Raw genomic sequence first — 17,584 nt, forward strand, 5'->3', positions numbered from 1 at the left:
GCCCTCCAAAGCAGCAGTCGTGCACAGAAAGCACTATTTTGGTTTATTAGAGCTAAATTTAAGAATCCAGTATTTCAGGGCGCCCGGGTAGCGCAGTCGTTAAGCGTCTGCCTTTGGCTTAGGGCGTGATCCTTGCGTTCCGGCATCGAGTCCCACATCGGGCTCCTGGGCTGGGAGCCTGCTTCGTCCTCTCCCTCTCCCCGCTGTGTTCCCTCTCTCGCTGGCTGTCTCTCTGTCACATGAATAAATAAAATCTTAAAAAAAAAAAAGAATCCAGTATTTCTAATGCAAATCTCCATATTCTAGTTATTAATCAAGCAAAATTCAGCCATTGCTTCTCAGAGTGCCTTCACAAATTAATTAAATGCTCTTAAATATTTTTAAACTGACTTTGTAGATTTAATATATTCTAATTTTCTTTTTAATTTTTCTTCTGAGTAAGATCTTCCACTGGGCTCTGAAGTCACATTAGTCTCATAATGCCAATTCATCAGATCCCGTACGTGTTATGAAATTATACTGTAAACTTTTACACTATTGCATGATTTGGGTTGACTGAATTCTGCATTCTTCTCATCGTTTCCTTGCTTGGCAAGGCCATAACTCACACACTTTTAAATAGCCCCCTTTGTATTCTACGTGGCTTTCCTGGTTTTGCTTGGCTCACAAATTCTAGGCCCTATGCTAATGGCTCCCCACTATATGTTAATACTACCCCACACCAATGCCTTGTCTCTTCCCCAGTTTCTGGCCTCCCTGGGCCTGTCCTAACATCTCTACGTGCACCCAGTTCCAATGCTGAGGCCCGACCTCTGCACTGTTGCTCCTGTCTTTTCCCCTTCCTGAATACCCTTTCCCCGGCTCTACCCATCCTTCAAGGCTCAACTTAAATTCCACCTTGCTCCACCACAGCCCATGGGGATTTCTCTCTTCTCCACACACATATCACCCACTGCTGCCAGTATTCATTTTATATTACTTCGTGCATCATATTTTTGCTAGTTTTTCCTGTTTTTTGTTTTCCCTCACCTATATTAGAAACTCTTAGAAGGCAAGAGCTGTGTTTTAGAGGGTTCATATCCCTGCTTATGGCCTAGCATGGTGCCTTGGGCATGACTGCAGCTCAGTAAGATGACTGAGAGGTTGGGTGATCGAGAGGTTGACTTTCATGAGCGTGTGACTCCTAGAGAGCTTGTCTAATTCTGCTCCTGCCCCGTGTACTACGGGTAGTCAGTGATGACTGAGCGGTATGAATCCCGACGAACCACTCGAGGCCATAGCACATTCTATCAGCATGTAACTCTGCTTCTCAGCTTGCTTCCTGCAGAATTACTCACTTCAACCAGCTAATAAATTCCAGAGAAATCATATCTGGTACAGATTTTCCAACCTGAAATTACGATGCCTATAGTCCAAACACCTCCATCTGAAAAATATCCTCCTGTGTGCTTAACTCTGGCTAAACAGAAAATGCTGAATAATAACGCCTCGGTGAGCCTTATTTATAGACAATGAATATGCATAAAGAAACAGGGGATGGGAGAGGGAGCGCACAAAAACCCTTCTGCTAGGTTTAGTTGTGTCAGGACCTAGAGGAAAACAGACCCTATTTCGATGAGAACTAAGTTTGCATTTCTTGATGTATGTAGAAGAGCAAAGGGGTAGCTATAGCTCCTTCTACCCAGGGAAAGGAAATTGGAAAAAATGTCCACGTGACAAACGAACCAAGTGCACAACCAAACCCCAGACCTGAGACAGCTCTGATTTACTGCAGGAACCTGGGGAGTCTCCCGACTCCACCCGGGCCTGGCGGTTTTAATTGAAAGCAGTTGCCCTCTCCCCACCCAGTACGAGTATGAGTCAACTCCTGTCCCCCGGGCCAAGTGTTTCACAAAACACTCTGCATCACCATGGCAACAGCCCAGCATCTGCTTTCATGTGGGTGTGGTTAGACTAAGGACTGCTGCTTTTTTTTTTTTCCTGTTATCTGTTTGACCAGTTATAAATTTGAAACATTAATCACGGGAAAAGGCCATTTGCCACATAGCAGAAAGAGCTGTCACATAGCAGTGCAAAAAGCAAAGAGGAAAAGGGAGATCCAAAATGACGCAATTAACTTTGCGTTAAGCGCTCCTCTTCGGAACGTCTCTGATGTGACTTCAGTTACAGACGCGGCCGAGGATGAAAATGGTAATTCCTGAGGTCGGACCGTGAGGTGCTCTTAATGCTCACTGCACCACTCTTTATTATGCCTATTTTACAGATGAAGAAACTGAGACAGCAGACTTGAGGGCCGCGCGGCCGGTAAGTAACAGCCAGGATTCACTCTGGCCGTTGGACCCCGGGACCCGCCTTCAACCGCGGGACCTGATCGCCACCGGTTAGAAGCCAGGAAGATCCTCCCGAGCTGTCCGGTTGGGTCTTTTGTTTGGTTTTGCCAGTTAAAGTTAGATTATATCAAGGCTTCAAGGACTAAACTAGGACGGATTTCGAATTTGACAGCTAACTGCTAAGCAAGCAAAAACCGAAGGAGCGGCGCAGGAGAGACCTCGCTAGTAGGACAGAGACGCTCCATTCACAGATACACGGAGAAAGTTCTGTGTTTGGTGCTCGTCAGCCCAATTCCTCCTTCCAGCGGGCTGCTTTACTTTCCTTCACAGCCACACGCTCTGCTCACTTAGGCCCGGTCTCCCAAGTCCCACCCCCGACCGCAAGGGGCCCTACGGGGGTGGGGGGAGGTTCCGCTGGGGCGGGTCAGCACAAGGCCACGGCCATCCCTCGCAACAATTCCCAGACCCTATCCGACAGAAGGCCATCAGGGGCACTGAGGACAGCCTTATGCCCTGGAGAAGTGTCATTTGCAAGGACACCCTCTCAGCTGCCTTATTGCTTGGACTCAAGGAGGGCAGGGCTCTCAGCTCTGAGTCCAGAGCCATTATCTGAGACTAAAGATGAAAAAGGAGGCAATGACCACTGTCATTTAATGCACAGCTGAGAGTGGAGGTTTGGTTGCTCCTAAATTCAAAAGCAAACTAAAAATTACATTCGACCACTTTATTTAGGCCCTGAAGTGAGTTAAGTATTGTCATTGTTGGCTAGCAGTTTCCTTAGGCCTAATTTGAGTCGTTAAAGGTAACACAGAGTTCCTCTGGTCTTACAGCATCATGCTGTATCGTGATACTGCAGGGGCCAAGGCAGGCCACTCCAAAATGGGCCCATTGGCATGAAGATTATTTTAAATTAAACAGCAATCAAGTCCAGCATATTCCGGAAAAGCTCTTTACCTCCCCCACATCTGCCTGAGAAGAACTGAGGTAGCCGACCCGCTCCACAGAGAGAGCTGTCACCGCGGATAACTACATTACACCATGACCTAGGTCTGGCAGGCAGGGAGGAACCTAGCAAGGCCTGTTGGATCAAAGTCCTCTGTGTCCCGTTGTTTCCCAGCGGCCCAGCACATGTGTGTTTACCAAACATGGACTCTTCATCTTCCCGTGAACTGCGTTCCTCCCTTTGAAGTCCCAGGCCCTACTCCTTCTCCTGAGCTCAGGACTACTATATATGTCATTCTGCCGGACTGTCTTTGGAATTTCCATGTCTGTGTGGATTCCCTATAGGTTTGAAATTAAATTTGATTTTCCTCTGTTAATCTGTCTCATGTTAGTCCAGCTAGAAGGACCTAGAAGGGGACAGGAAATCCTTGCTCCCCTACGCTACGAAAGTTTGGTGCCACAGTAAGCTAGTGTGCCAGGTGTGGCCACCGTGTTAGGTCTTCCTTGGAGAGGTCAGCAAAATGTGATTGCCAAGAAATTCGTTTCATCCTCAGAGGAGCGTGGATCTTGCAGCAGGGCTGCCGGGGCTCATACCCCACCTCTGTGGTTGACGAGCCGTGGAACAGGGCAACTTACTCTACTTCTCTGTCCCTCAGTATGCTTACTCCCAAACAGGGGGCAGTAATAGTTCCGACCTCTTAGGGTTGTTGTGAGGATCAAGAAACTAATTCATGCCAAGTACTTGCAACACTTCCTGGGACAGCCTGCCACATATTTCAGCCTTGGCTTTAAGAATCTGCTATTCATGGGGCGCTGGCTGGCTCAGTCGCAAGAATGTGCAGCTCTTGATCGTGGAGTACTGAGTTCGGGCCCCACGTTGGGCATAGCGATTACTTAAATAAATAACTTAAAAAAAAAAATCTGCCATTCAGTTGAGCTTACTGTGTTTCCACATGAGCACAGCCTGCCTGCTAAAGTGACTTACGTGGGGTGAAATATGGTATGTGGGGGAGGTCAGTTTGCTTGCTAACTGGGACGCCACTATATAAAAAGGTTTATTTATCTTATTTGTCTCTAAGGTAATTCTGATCACAGTCCCAACCAAGCATCTGGATCAAGTTTGAAAAGGAAGTCAGACAGATTTCAGGAAAACGAACCACAAACCCAGCTTGTTCACTACAAATCGACTAATGCAGGGCTATCTAGTTCTGAGAAATGGGACCCAGTCCTCGTTGTTTTAATTCACAACACGTCAGTGCGGGCATGCAGGCTGTCACCAACCTTCCCGTGTTCCCTCGGAGGGTTCTAGGGTTAACAATCTGAGGGGAGGGCATGGATACTTACCTTGCAGCTTCCTTTGTGATAGCAAAATAGTTGCATATTTACTTGGAGGGCCTTTGTGGAAGGTATTTTGAGGAGGATGAAGGGCTGAAGTCCCCTAAACGGCCCCTTGGTTACGGCCACTTTATTCATTTCCCACTCAATGTCAGGAGTGTTTAGTTACATCGAGGAGTTATACCATGTTTTAAGAGTATTTTGAGGGCAGGCGCCCGGGTGGTGCAGTCTGTTAAGTGTCTGCTTTCGGCTCAGGTCATGATCCCGGAGTCCTGGGATCGAGCCCCACACTGGGCTCCCTGCTCAGCAGGCCTGTCTGCTTCTCCCTCTGCCTCTGTTCCTTCTCTCTCTCTCACTCACTTTTTCTCTCAAATAAATAAAATCTTTAAAAAAATATTTTGAGAATTTCATATCTCCCCCTCTCTCCTTCCCCAGTGAGACCAGTGAGGAACCCTGAAGTGTTTCAAAACTAGGCTGTGTCGAGATGTATCAGTAAAAGGAAGAGACAACCCACAGAAATGCTATTCGACTACATGCATTCTCCTAATTCAAGAACTGCCTTTCGAACTTTCAGCTAATGCCCCGCTATGGCAGGTGTGTAAATATACTCTTGTTCACTAGCTTGAAATGTTTCTGAAGAATGGGCTTAATGGTGCTAAAAGTGGTACAATTCCTGACATTCCAGGCCATTTACGGGAGGTCTTGGCTGATGCGATTTTCAGTGACTTTGCTTTGTTGGGTTCTTGCTTCCCAGCTCCTCCGCGTGGAAAGGCTGGACACGTGTTGGCAACACACGCATGACCAGGTGCAGGCACTGGGTAAGATGTTCTGGGCACCAGCAGCTGACTCAACTGCCTTGGAGCTGGCAGATCACACATAAGTCAAGAGAGAGTTCGCCCATGGGGACAACCCCATTTCAGTTCCAGTCTACTGCTGCCAAGTGGGAAATAGGGCAGGGATTTCAGACACTCGTATGTTCTCAAGAGAAGCCAGAGATCTGGGTTGTTACATGCTACCTCCTGATTTGTGAGACTGGCGAATTACTCAAGTATTTTTAAAGGACTACATGGGTGACCACATATGTACATGCCACTAATTCACAACCAATGGCCACGAGGGACATGTCCTGTAGCTTGCTTCTGACCTTCAAAGGTTTGGTGGCCTTGGAGCACTCGTGATATTAAGCTCATGCTCCGCATTATTACTCGCCTTGGGTACACACTGGCCTGGTTTTTGTACACCCGTCACCTCATTTCATCCGCCACGGCGACACTATGAGTTAGGAACTAGTATTGTCTCCATCTACAGACAAGAAAACTCAGTCTTGAAGAGTTTGAGTAACTTATCCAAGGTCCTGGGGCAGCCATGCACTCTAGCTGAGGGGTGGGGCGCCACAGGCACCTCAGACCTAATACGCTGGGATTCCACTGAGCTCACCTCTCAGACTATGGGTTCTAATACATATAGTTCAGTGTGGTCACATATTGACCACTCAAATACAAAATTTATTTAATTCTTCTCTTTTAGTGAAGGACAGCAGTGATAGTTTTGCCAATAAATATCTTAAAGTAGCGATTTCAAAAGCTACTGTGAAGCAACTCCATGCCATGGATTTAAATGTCTACACTTGCGAAATTTGGCAAAAAGAATGCTGTAAGTGGATGCCAAACACAGAGGAGTGAGGGAAAGGTAAAGCATGAGGGACTATTGAATTTTTGTTTCTCTGTGATAGTACTGAGAACTACAGATTGTACACGGGGTGGAAAAATTGTATGGACTTTTACAGAGCCATTTTCAATTTTTAAAAATTGCTTACAACAGTGTATGGTTACCAAGCAACTGTAACCAAGTTACTACACCAGTGGTGAAAATACAATACACACACACGTTCATGATCTTTCCGAGAAAGGGCCCCTGACTCATTTTCACCAGTCCTCCATACCAGCATCCACGGATCTGCAGTAACTGTGATATCATCATTTCTTCCAAGGAGCCAGAGGAAAAGAAGTTATGCAAGTGTAGTGTGTGTGTGTGTGTGTGTGTGTGTGTGTGAGAGAGAGAGAGAGAGAGAGAGAGAGAGAAATGGGGCAGGGCAGCTAGAAAGGGAGTCAGATGATCTTCACCAACTTCCCCAACGGCAGGCTTAGATTAGTTTAGGACACTGATAAATTTCAAGAGAATCACAACGTATTTTGAGGGAACTGATTCAAGACTGACCACCTTCTACCATAAGGCAGTGGGTGCAGTGTTTACTCACCCGGGCTCTGCCCCAACTGACTAGGTGTGAATTCCAATATCCTTACTTCCTTGCTGCGTTTTCTTGGACGAGCTGCCTGACCTTGATGCGCTTCACTTCCCCCATCAGTGAATGGGGGATAATAACAGACCCTACACGGCAGAGCTGTTGTAAGGATTAAATCAGTTACAATAAAGTGCTTCGAACAGCGGGCGGCACATAATTAATACTCAACAAATGTCGACTTTATTATCTCTCCCGAGGAAGATCACAGGTAACGAAAAAATGCTGACCCTTTTGACCGGTGATTTTCAACAAGGATGAGTCACCTCTAAACAGTGGGGACTTTGCAAGTGCTTTCTCTTTGGTCGTCACAGTGATTGGCAGGCGCTGCCCGCACTCAGCGGGTAGGGTCCATGGTCCCACACAGCTTTATATATCCTCCCAGGCTTCATGTAGGCCAAAATGATGTGATGACTACCTGAACCTAGAACCCAATTCCATTTTACATATAAATGTAAAGCATTTTCCCCATAGCTGGAACATTACTGAATTTTACAGGAATGCACCTGTCATGTAAGTCAAGTAAAGCTAAACTTCGGTTGTTTAGAACCTTCCCAAGAATTGTTCACATTTGGTAAAATGAGGGACTAACCTCAAATCTGAGTCACCAACATACCGGCATTGCCAGAATCTGCACAATTACAGTCACAGTGATTCCATGTGTACTTGCAGGATTCAGGGTCCATCCTATATCTTCAGACTTATTCTATGAAGTTATAAAAATCTGTAGTCTTTCTGGGCCTCCAGTGTTCTCATTCAGATAACAGATATTTACAGAACACCTGCTACTAACCAGAATGTGGGCTGAGGTTTATGGAGTCAAAGACAGGACATTGTCCTTGGTCTCAAGGAGAACCTCAGTCATCCCAGAAGAGAAGAGAGGTGGCTAGATGCTCTCTGAGGTCTCGTTCGGCGTTAAGAGCCTATGAATCCAGGACTCTAAATAGAATGTAATGCTTACTACCTTTGAGGTTTGCGTGTGAGATTCCCTGAGCTAACCACCCCTGTGCCCGCATGTGCTCTCTCTTGCACTCTCTCTCTTTCAAATACATACATACAAACATACATACATAAATAAAATCTTAAAAAAAAATAGACAAGTAATCTTAAAAGAGTAGGGAAGAGAGAAAATCAAAGAATAAGAAAGTTAAGGTAAGAAGTAAACTGCAATTATGGTGGACAGGATCAGGAAAAAGAAAGTTAAAAGACAGTACAAAAACAAAAAACAATTTTTAAAGGAAAGGAGAGCAATATGGTAGGGAGACAGCAGGGAGGAGAGTGAGACATATCCTCTTTCCATCTGTAAGCTTCACTTTGTTTTATTTCTGCCCCACATCCCTCAAACACCTGGTACCCCTAGTCACAGTGCCCCTTGGCTTCTTTTTGTATCTGAATTTTGCCAAAGACAAAGGAGTACCAGGGTCAATGGGCCTCTGATGCCCCCTGCAGGTCCTCAAGGCAACCTGCCGTCCCTTTTCTAAACTAAGACTTCTCAGACTCCATTTAACCTGTATAAGATAGAGCAAATAAATACCGGTGCCTGCAGTTCCGGTGGTTTGTGCTCTGGAGTGAGAAATCCCACAGGCGGAGCCCATGTTTCCTGCTGCTGCCAGCTCTCCCGTGAGGAGGACCTCACTTTCCAGGAGGATCCTTAGAACTCATAGTACTTTTTTCTTGCAGACCTAGAAACTTGGTGGAGCATTCACCCACAGACTCTTCACACAACAGCTGTCTGTGCCTTGAAACCTGCTTTCCCTGACCCCAGGCCACTCAGAGGAGAAGCTCTCAACGTGTCTGCTGCAGGGTACCTGGCAGAGTTCCCGAACAGCAACAGTGCAAAAGCTGCCCCCTCTTCTAGTCCATAAGATTTGATGCAGACAAGCTCTGCAGTCCAAGTTTCAAGGAGATCTAGGACGGGGACTCTTGGTGGCAAATTCTGAGCTAGTTTGAATCACAAAACGTACTGTATTGTCCTCCAGGCACATTTAGTCCTGCTATCGATTTAAGAACTGGAGAAAGAGGAAGGGAGCATCTTATCCCTCTCTTCACGAAGAGGAAACAGTCCCAAGATTTCATTGTATATCTCTGTATAAAAGGTCTCTTGCGGGGACGCCTGGGTGGCTCAGTTGGTTAAGCATCTGCCTTCAGCTCAGGTCATGATTCTGGAGCCCTGGGATCAAGCCCCACGTGGGTCTCCCTGCTTGGTGGGGAGTCTGCTTCTCTCTCTCTGTCTGCCGCTTCCCCCCCCCCCCCCGCTCGTGCTCTCTCTCTCTCTCTCGCTCACTCTCTCAAATAAATAAATAAAATCTTTTTAAAAAATAAAATGTCTCTTCTATACCCAGTTTGGAACCAAAATGTTAAATAACAATTTATCACTGTGTAAGGCTCAGCAGACAAAGTTTTGAAGTTTTTCTAAGCCCTTAATAAGACAGTAGTCATCAGTTAAAGATACAAACTATTAAGTATTGTGATAGACACCACTTACTAGCTTATTGAGGAAAATTAGCCACAAGTGTACAGGGAAATAAAGATGTATAAAATCTTCCTAATTACCCAAAGGATGTTCATAAATAGCCAAACATTTTACCTACTGACTACAAATTCGGAAGATTTAGGCTAAAAGTCAATGGAAGATACAGATAACTCCCTAAAAACACTTCGCGTAGGCAGACAAAGACGTCCACGTCGTAGTCCCCAGAATCTAGGAATGTTGCCTCATGTAGCAAAAGGGATTTTGCCAGATGTAATTACATTAAGGAACTTGAGAGGAGATTATGCTGGATTGCCTGGGTGGGCACACTTGTGTACTCACAAGTGTCCTTAAATGTGAAGAAGGAGGCAGAAGAATCAGAGAGGTCCGCTGGCAGCAGAGGCTGGAGTTGCACCCTTGCACGCTGGGGGCCCCCAACCAAGGAATGACGGCGCCCTCTAGAGGCTGGAAAAGGCAAAGAGCCAGACTCTTCCCTAAACCCTCCAGCCCTGCTGACACCTCAGATTTTAGCCCCGTGAGACCCATTCTGAGCTTCTGACCTCCCCAACTATCTTTGCACGGTTTTAAGCCACTAAGTTTGTGGTAATATGTCAGAAGCAAAGGAAACTCATACACACTATTTGGGCTATTTCAGGTTCATGGGCAGTTTCGGTAAGAACGTACTGAACAGCATTGTCAACAAATTCTGTGATGTTCCTTCTGCGTGTACTCGGTGTACCATAAGGTAATTCCAAAAGAAATGAAAGGGGAAAAATGTAATACATAAATGGAAGCAGAGCCTACTCGGAGGTATTAAAAACCACAAACTTTATGAACGGGTAGCTGCAAACAGTACCACACAAAGATACAAAAAGGGGTAATAAAAAACTACAGGAAGTCCTAATGTATTTCTCTATGAGCTGGGAAGATGTCCAGGGATTATGAACGGTGCTTAAAGCCCACCTCTCATACAGAATACCAGCCTAAAAACCCACATTTACAGTTTTTTGAGCAAAAGAAAGACGGGAAAAGGCATACATTTGACAAAGAATGTCTCATAAGCAAACAGATCTATGATGTTGGTGTCACTTCTCATTATCTATCAAAATTTTTAGGTAGGATTAACTGAAGTATATGTAAGTTACAGCACATTTTTCTCTGAAAGAGGCCAGATTGTCAGAAGCTATATACCTATTGCCTTCCCTGCTGGGTCTCTCCATTGCCCTTGAATTTCTTTCCTTGGACTTTGGTACCATCAGCTTATGTTGAGGGACATTACATGGTAGAGTTATATGAGACTTTTTCTGTCTTTACAGTCAGGATCTCATTGCATTATATAGAATTCCCTCTGTGAGAACCCCTGTATACACCCATGCCTTAAGGTCTCAGTACCAGAAACTGGTAAGCTACTTCTAAGCAGAGGGTCATTCTTTTTACCGCTTATGGAAATATAACATACATGACATTATACATTTGTCAAAAACCAAACACAACATAAGGAGCAAACTCTAATATAAATGATGGGCTTTACTTATGGCATCGCTACTCATTCATCATTTGTGACAAAGGCAAGGTGTTAATAATAGGGGAAACTGTTTGGGGGAGAAGGGGTACGGGAGAACTCTCTGTACTTCCTGTTCAACTTCTCTGTGAAGCTAATATTGCCCTAAAATATAAAGTCTATATAAAATATCTATACAATGGGGCGCCTGGGTGGCTCGGTCGGTTAAGCATCTGCTTTGGCTCAGGTCATGATCTCAGGGTCCTGGGATCGAGTCACATCAGGCTCCCTGCTCAGTGGGAAGTCTGCTCCTCCCTCTCCCTCTGCTGTTCCCCCTGCCTGTACTCTCTTGCTTGTGCGCACTCTCTCTCTCAAATAAATAAAATCTTTAAAAATAAATAAAATAAAAATTAAAAAAATAAAATATCTGTACAGAAAAGTGCACGCATCTGCAGTGAAGGGGATTCAGCAGGGGTGGCAGCAGCAGTTTTTCAACCTCTGAATCCTAACCTGAAACCAGACAAGCAGGGGCGCCTGGGTGGCTCAGTCAGTTAAGTGTCCAGCTCTTGATCTCAGCTCAGGTCTTGATCTCAGGGTCGTGAGTTCAAGCCCTGCATTGGGCTCCTCCACTTAAAAAAAAAAAGCAACCCAAAACCTCATGGACATTCACCGCGTGGGGAGGAAGAACGTCTGGCCCCTTCAAGATCCCTCTGGCTGGACTAAGAATCAAATTGACTTGAGACAGATTAACAGGAGAAAATCAAATTTAATTTCAAACCTACAGGGAATCCACACAGACATGGAAATGCCAAAGACAGGTAAAATGAACTAAGGAGAAGGAGTAGGGCCTGGGACTTCAAAGGGAGGAACGCAGTTCACGGGAAGATGAAGAGTCCATGTTTGGTAAACACACGTGTGCTGGGCCGCTGGGAAACAACGGGACACAGAGGACTTTGATCCAACAGGCCTTGCTAGGTTCCTCCCTGCCTGCCAGACCTAGGTCATGGTGTAATGTAGTTATCCGCGGTGACAGCTCTCTCTGTGGAGCGGGTCGGCTACCTCAGTTCTTCTCGGGCAGATGTGGGGGAGGTAAAGAGCTTTTCCTGAATATGCTGGATTTGATTGCTGTTTAATTTAAAATAATCTTCATGCCAAAGTGACCCATTTTGAGGTGGCCTCCCCTTGGAGCCTTTAACAGTAAAAGTAGGTGGCAGAATAACCCCATGAACCCCAAAATAAAAGTGAGTAGAGATAAATCAACAGTCACAAAACCTGCACAGTATCAGCATCAGGATGAGAAGAAGAAGGAAGAAATGGAGGCAAGAACAGGAAAACTTCAAAACAGCAACAGACGCAGAAGGCCCAACTGAAACCGGGAGCGATTCTGCTCTCTCAGTACTAGGTGAGTGCAAGGGCCTCCAGTAAGGACCAAGGAGGCTGGAGCAGTCTGGCCCCATCTCCCAGGGCGTCCTTCCAGCACAGAGAGGAGGCAGAGGTCCTGATCAGGGAGGAGAACAGAGTCCAGAAATCTCAGAAAGCAGGCTTCATATTCTTAACATTACACCAAACAGCAGAGGGAGGGAGCTCTGTGAAGTTGGAAACACTTTCTTACCGCATTCTAAAAGTTCAAGAAAACTACTTTCATATAAAAGTGAGCAACAAAAGAGGATTTAGGTTGAGTCATCACAAAGTTCTTATAACACTAATTTTTAAAAAGAGCTAAGGAACAGAACAGTATCCTCACAAACAACAGAGCATGAGAGAAAGACATGCCCACAAAATGGATCAAAACTGTAACCGAGGGGCATCTGGCTCAATCCATAGAGCATGCAACTCTTGATCTCAGGGTTGTGAGTTCAAGTCCCACACAGGGTGTAGAGATTACTGAAATAAGTAAATAAACATTTTAAAAAATCCCTGTAACCTATTATTTCAAAAGGAGCTTAAAGACATTAAGAATACGATATAAATCATAAGAGCAGCTCAGTGGTTTTATACAAATGAATGTATATGTGTAACACTGCGTCTCAAGAATTGGAACATTACCAGCAACTTTGTAGGTTCCCATGTGCCCCTTCCTTATCAATAACCCCCCTCCCTGAAGATAACACAATTTGGACTCTATCATTTTAAATTAGTTTTGCCTGGTTTTGAAGGCTGTACGAATGAACCTTCAACCTACTCTGCGCGCCTGGCTTTTGCTCACTCTGTACCGTTTACGAGGCTCACCAGGCTGCCGTGGGAGGCACGGGCCATTGTCTATCAAGGCGTTGAAGAAGTTGTGTGAGTTTGCCACAACTTACCTGTTCTGCTGCTGACGGTTATGGGGATGCTTCCACTTTCGTACTATCATAAAAGAAGCTACTACGGACATACTTTTCCTCGTTTCTTTCACTCACTTCCGTTGGGTGTAAACCCAGGAGGAGAACTGCTGGGTCACAGAGAATGCATAGCGTCAGCCTCAGCAGATAGGACCCAACAGTTTTCCAAAGTGGTTTTTATCAGTTGATACTCTTACTGGCGAAGAATGAGAATTCCAGTTGCTCCTCCAAAACTTGGTACAAATAAAAAATGTGGTTGTGTCAGGGTTTTTTTTAGTAGCCATTCTGATAGGTGTATGTTGGTTAATTTGCATTCCCCTGATGACTAACAAAGCTGAGTACACTTTCGTTTGCTCACTGACCGTTGGAGAGCCTCTTTTCTGAGGTGCTCGGTTGAGTCTCGAGCGCGTGCGTGCATGTGTGCGTGTGAGCACGTATGCGTGTGTGTGTGTTGTTCGACTTTTCCTTATTGAGGTACAGGTGTTCTTTAATTACACAAAGCCAGGGCGCCTGGATGGCTCAGTTGGTTAAGCGTCTTGCCTTTGGATGGGGTCCTGGAATCAGGCTCCCCACTCAGCGGGGAGTCTGCTTCTGCCTCTGCCCCTCCCTTCTGCTCATGCTCTCTCTCTCACAAAAATAAATAAATAAAATGTTTTAAAAAATAAGAATTAGATAAAGCCCTTAGATGCATTTTTACAAGTATCTTCTCCCTCTCTGAGGCTTGCCTTTTTACTCTCTTATTGGTATCTTTTGATTAATAAAAGTTCTTAACTATAATGAAGTCCAATTTATCAATATATTTTATTTATGGTTAGAGATTTTTATATCTTGTTAAGAAATACTGTTTCTACTCTAAGGTCTTAAACATCTTCCTCCATGTTCTCCAAGTTTTATTGTTTTACCTGTTTATGTCTATAATCCATCTGGAATTGATTTTTTTTAAATTTTATTTTAAAAATCTAAAAAAGATATTTATTTATTTATATGAGAGAGAGCGTGTGAGCACGAGTTGGGGGAGGGACAGAGGGAAAGGGAGGGGCAGACTGCCCACTGAGCAGGGAGCCCGACATGGGCCCTGATCCCAGGACCCTGAGATCATGACCTGAGCTGAAGGCAGGCGCTTACCTTACTGAGCCTCCCAGGTGCCCCATTCTGGAATTGATTTTTGTGCATGATACGAATGAGGGTCAAGGCTCATTTCTTCCCATCAGCTATCCAATGGATCCAGCCCTGTTTGTTAAAAAGAATGCATTGCCCCTGCTCTGTTGCAATGACCCGTTGGTTATAAATCCGGTGTCCATATATATGTGGGTCTGTGTCTTCATGCTCTTTTCTATTCCATGGATCTGTTTGTCTATCTCAAACCTAATGCATCCAAGACTGAATTCCTGATCTTCCCCCTAAAACCCACTCCTCTTACTGTCTGCCTTGTCTCAGGTACTGGTGGTTCCATACTTGCAGTGCCCAGGCCCAAATCCTTGGTCTCATCCTGACTCCTTTCTTTCTCTCACACTCCACTTGCAATTCACCAGCAAATCCTCTCTCGTCTAGATTACTGCATTAACTTCTTAACTGGTCTCCTTACCTCGTGGTAACTGGTTGGATGTGAGGCACAAGATAGAAGGCGGACTCAGAATGCCATCTAGGTTTCTGGGCACGAGTGGTGGAAACTGATTTCCAAAATGGGCTAGGGAAGAAATTGGTTTGGGGGCAGAGGGAAGAAAGCCCCCGCTCCTGTCAACTGCCCACCTAGTGGCCAGGGTAATACTGCTAAGTTAGCTTATGTGAGTCACATCCAGCCCCTGGTCTATGCAAAAGCCTCCAGTGGCGCCCCATTTTGCTCAGAATAAGAGCCAAAGTCTCTACGATGACCTACAAAGCTCTGTGGCTTCCATTAGCTCTTTCCATATAATGTTCTCCTTCACTCATCTTCATGTGGCCATAGTGGTCTCTTCGCTCTTCCTCGAAAAACCAGGCAAATTCCCACCTCAGGGCAGTTGCACTTGTCATTTTCCCAAAACCTCCCTTATTTTCACCAAGTCTTTGCTCAAATGTCATGTTTTCAGGGATCCTTTCCCTGATTACCCCATTCTAGTACTCCCTCTCTGCTTTTCCTGCTTTATTTTTTTCTTAGTTCTGATCACCTTCTAACTCTAAAGTCAACAAAAGCAGTGTTGAGAAAGACCAAGCCAGCACTCTTTAATGAGAACCGTATGGTAGAGGAATGAATCATAACACCCCTAAGGACTTCTTAAAAATTTTTTGTATATTTTGTTCGTTGCTATATCCCCAGCACTTAGAAGAGAACCTAATATTTAGATATTCAGTGAACATTTGATTAAATAAATTCAACAAGTGACTCAGTGAACCAAACTTGTCTTAAAGACCTCAAACATTTAATGGTTTAGTCAAGGAAGATTAACCTTCAAAGGAGACTGAGAAGAAACAGCCCAGAAGATGGAAAAAAAGCTAAGAGAGTCTCAAGCCCCAGACACAAAGGGGAAATTTCCCGAGTGCTACAGTGTCTGTTGTCATTCATAATAGGCCCTTCCTACCATACCTGAGTGTAAGCTAATGAAGGGACTCAAGGCAGAGCCCCTAGATATCTTCAGGACTGCAGAGCCAACCATGAGTCTGGAGGGTTGGGACTTGCAGTACCCCTCTGGACCTCTGGAGAAGCGAAAGGGGCTGGAGATTGAGTTCAAACACCAGTGGCCCATGATTTAACCAACCATGCCTACATAATGAAATCTCAATTTTAAAAACAGGGTTTGGGGGAAATTCCAGGCTGGTGAACCTGAGGTGCTGGGTGGGTGGCGTTCTCAGAGAGTCATGGAAGCTCCGCATCACCCCTTCACCCACACGCCTTCCTTGGATTTGGCTGTCCCTAAGCTACGTCTTTTATGATAAGATTGTTATGGTAAGTACGTGCTTTCCTCAGTTCTGTGAATTACTGAAGTGAGTGGGGAGAAGGGTGTGAGAAGCTCTGAATTTTTAGTCAGCTGGCCGAAGTGAAGGTATCTGGAGCGCCCCATTTGCTGGTCGCACCTGAAGTGGGGGCAATCGTGTGGGACTGAGCCCTTCATTCACAGGGTCTGGAAAGAAAATAGTCACTCAGCCAGATTTGAACCCCAGCTTTTTACCAGAATGTAGTTAGAGTAGCCAAGGTTGCCAGACCACAAGCCGCGAGAAGAAAGAGAGCAGGATAGGTGTCCCAAGATGTAGTAAGAAAGTTGACGACTCCACATAGAAGCAACTTTCCAGAGACCCAAGAATTAAACTTGGATGAGGTGGTGTTAAGAGAACCAGAGAAAAGGAAGCTTAAAGAAAACAGATCGATACGCTTAATTGCTGTGAAGAGACCCAAGTAAGAAGAAGCCTTCAAACACCCGCTGAATCGGCAGTCGTGAACGACAATTCAGTAGTACCTGGGGACAGAATATAACGGGTTGAGAAATGTGGGGTTTTTTAGAGCTGTGGCTGCGGTGGAAGAGAGGGGGCAGCACGGGGAGGGAGGGTGTCTGCTAGCATTATTGCTGTTTTGGGTGAAAGAGCAGGTTTAAACAGAAAGGGGCCGGGCATAGAAAGCACCAAGGGGTAGGTGCCAGCCTCCCCCCCCCCCCCCCCCCCGCTCAGGAGCCTGGTCACCAAGCAGGCTGACAACTTTTTACTTTTACTTTTATAACTTGTGCTGTTTGAATGTTCTTAGCATGTAGAGTTGATACTTTTTCTGTATTAAAGAAGAAAGAACAACCCCCAAAATGAACCTCATTTTTAAGAGCAAACAGTCCTTTCTTCTGCTGCAGCTGCTGCTGCCCCTTCTCCTCACAGGGAGGCTTCTGAGGGGCAGTCAGCCCATCTCTGTCCTGTCTGCTTGCACCCACCCATGCTACGCACCTCTGCAGTCTGGCCACCAGCCTCACTCCGCCCATGCAGCTCTTGGGGAGGCCTCCCCTGTGCTCTGTGCAAATAAATCCAAAGACATTTTCAAGTCTTTCTCTCAAACTCCTCACTTTTCTATTTGCCCATTGGACATCTCCATGGGTATCTCCAACTCAATAGATATTCCTTCTTCCCTCTGCCCCCAAACACACTTCTTTTCCCGCTTTGAACAGTACCTTCTACTCTCAAGCACATCCCTGATTCTAATGCAATTTCCACAAAGTCTCCATGGTGATCGTTCTAAAATACAGAGCAGGTAACGTCACTCCTTTGCTAATAGGACTCCTGTGGCTCCCCATGGCCTAGAGTAAACACCAACACATCAGTATGGGTGGCAATGGTCCTTGAGGATCTTGAAGACCCTCGAAGATCTGCTGCTCCACCCTCATCTTTCCCTACATCCCCCTCCTAACCAATGCCCAACCCCCACAGAAACCACTGGTG

The 17,584-nt window shown here is 45.5% G+C and overlaps 1 long non-coding RNA gene across 1 annotated transcript; it reads left to right on the top strand.

Moving 5' to 3' along the window:
* The first annotated feature begins 2,028 nt into the window (after positions 1 to 2,028).
* LOC123000360 (uncharacterized) lies at positions 2,029 to 9,230 on the top strand. The gene is made up of 4 exons (XR_006408319.3): positions 2,029 to 2,304; positions 5,043 to 5,201; positions 5,362 to 5,425; positions 8,587 to 9,230. It is a non-coding gene; the product is annotated as an uncharacterized LOC123000360 (long non-coding RNA).
* The last annotated feature ends 8,354 nt before the right edge of the window (positions 9,231 to 17,584 follow it).

Source organism: Ursus arctos, unplaced genomic scaffold (assembly GCF_023065955.2).
Source record: "Ursus arctos isolate Adak ecotype North America unplaced genomic scaffold, UrsArc2.0 scaffold_12, whole genome shotgun sequence".
Classification (NCBI taxonomy): domain Eukaryota; kingdom Metazoa; phylum Chordata; class Mammalia; order Carnivora; family Ursidae; genus Ursus; species Ursus arctos.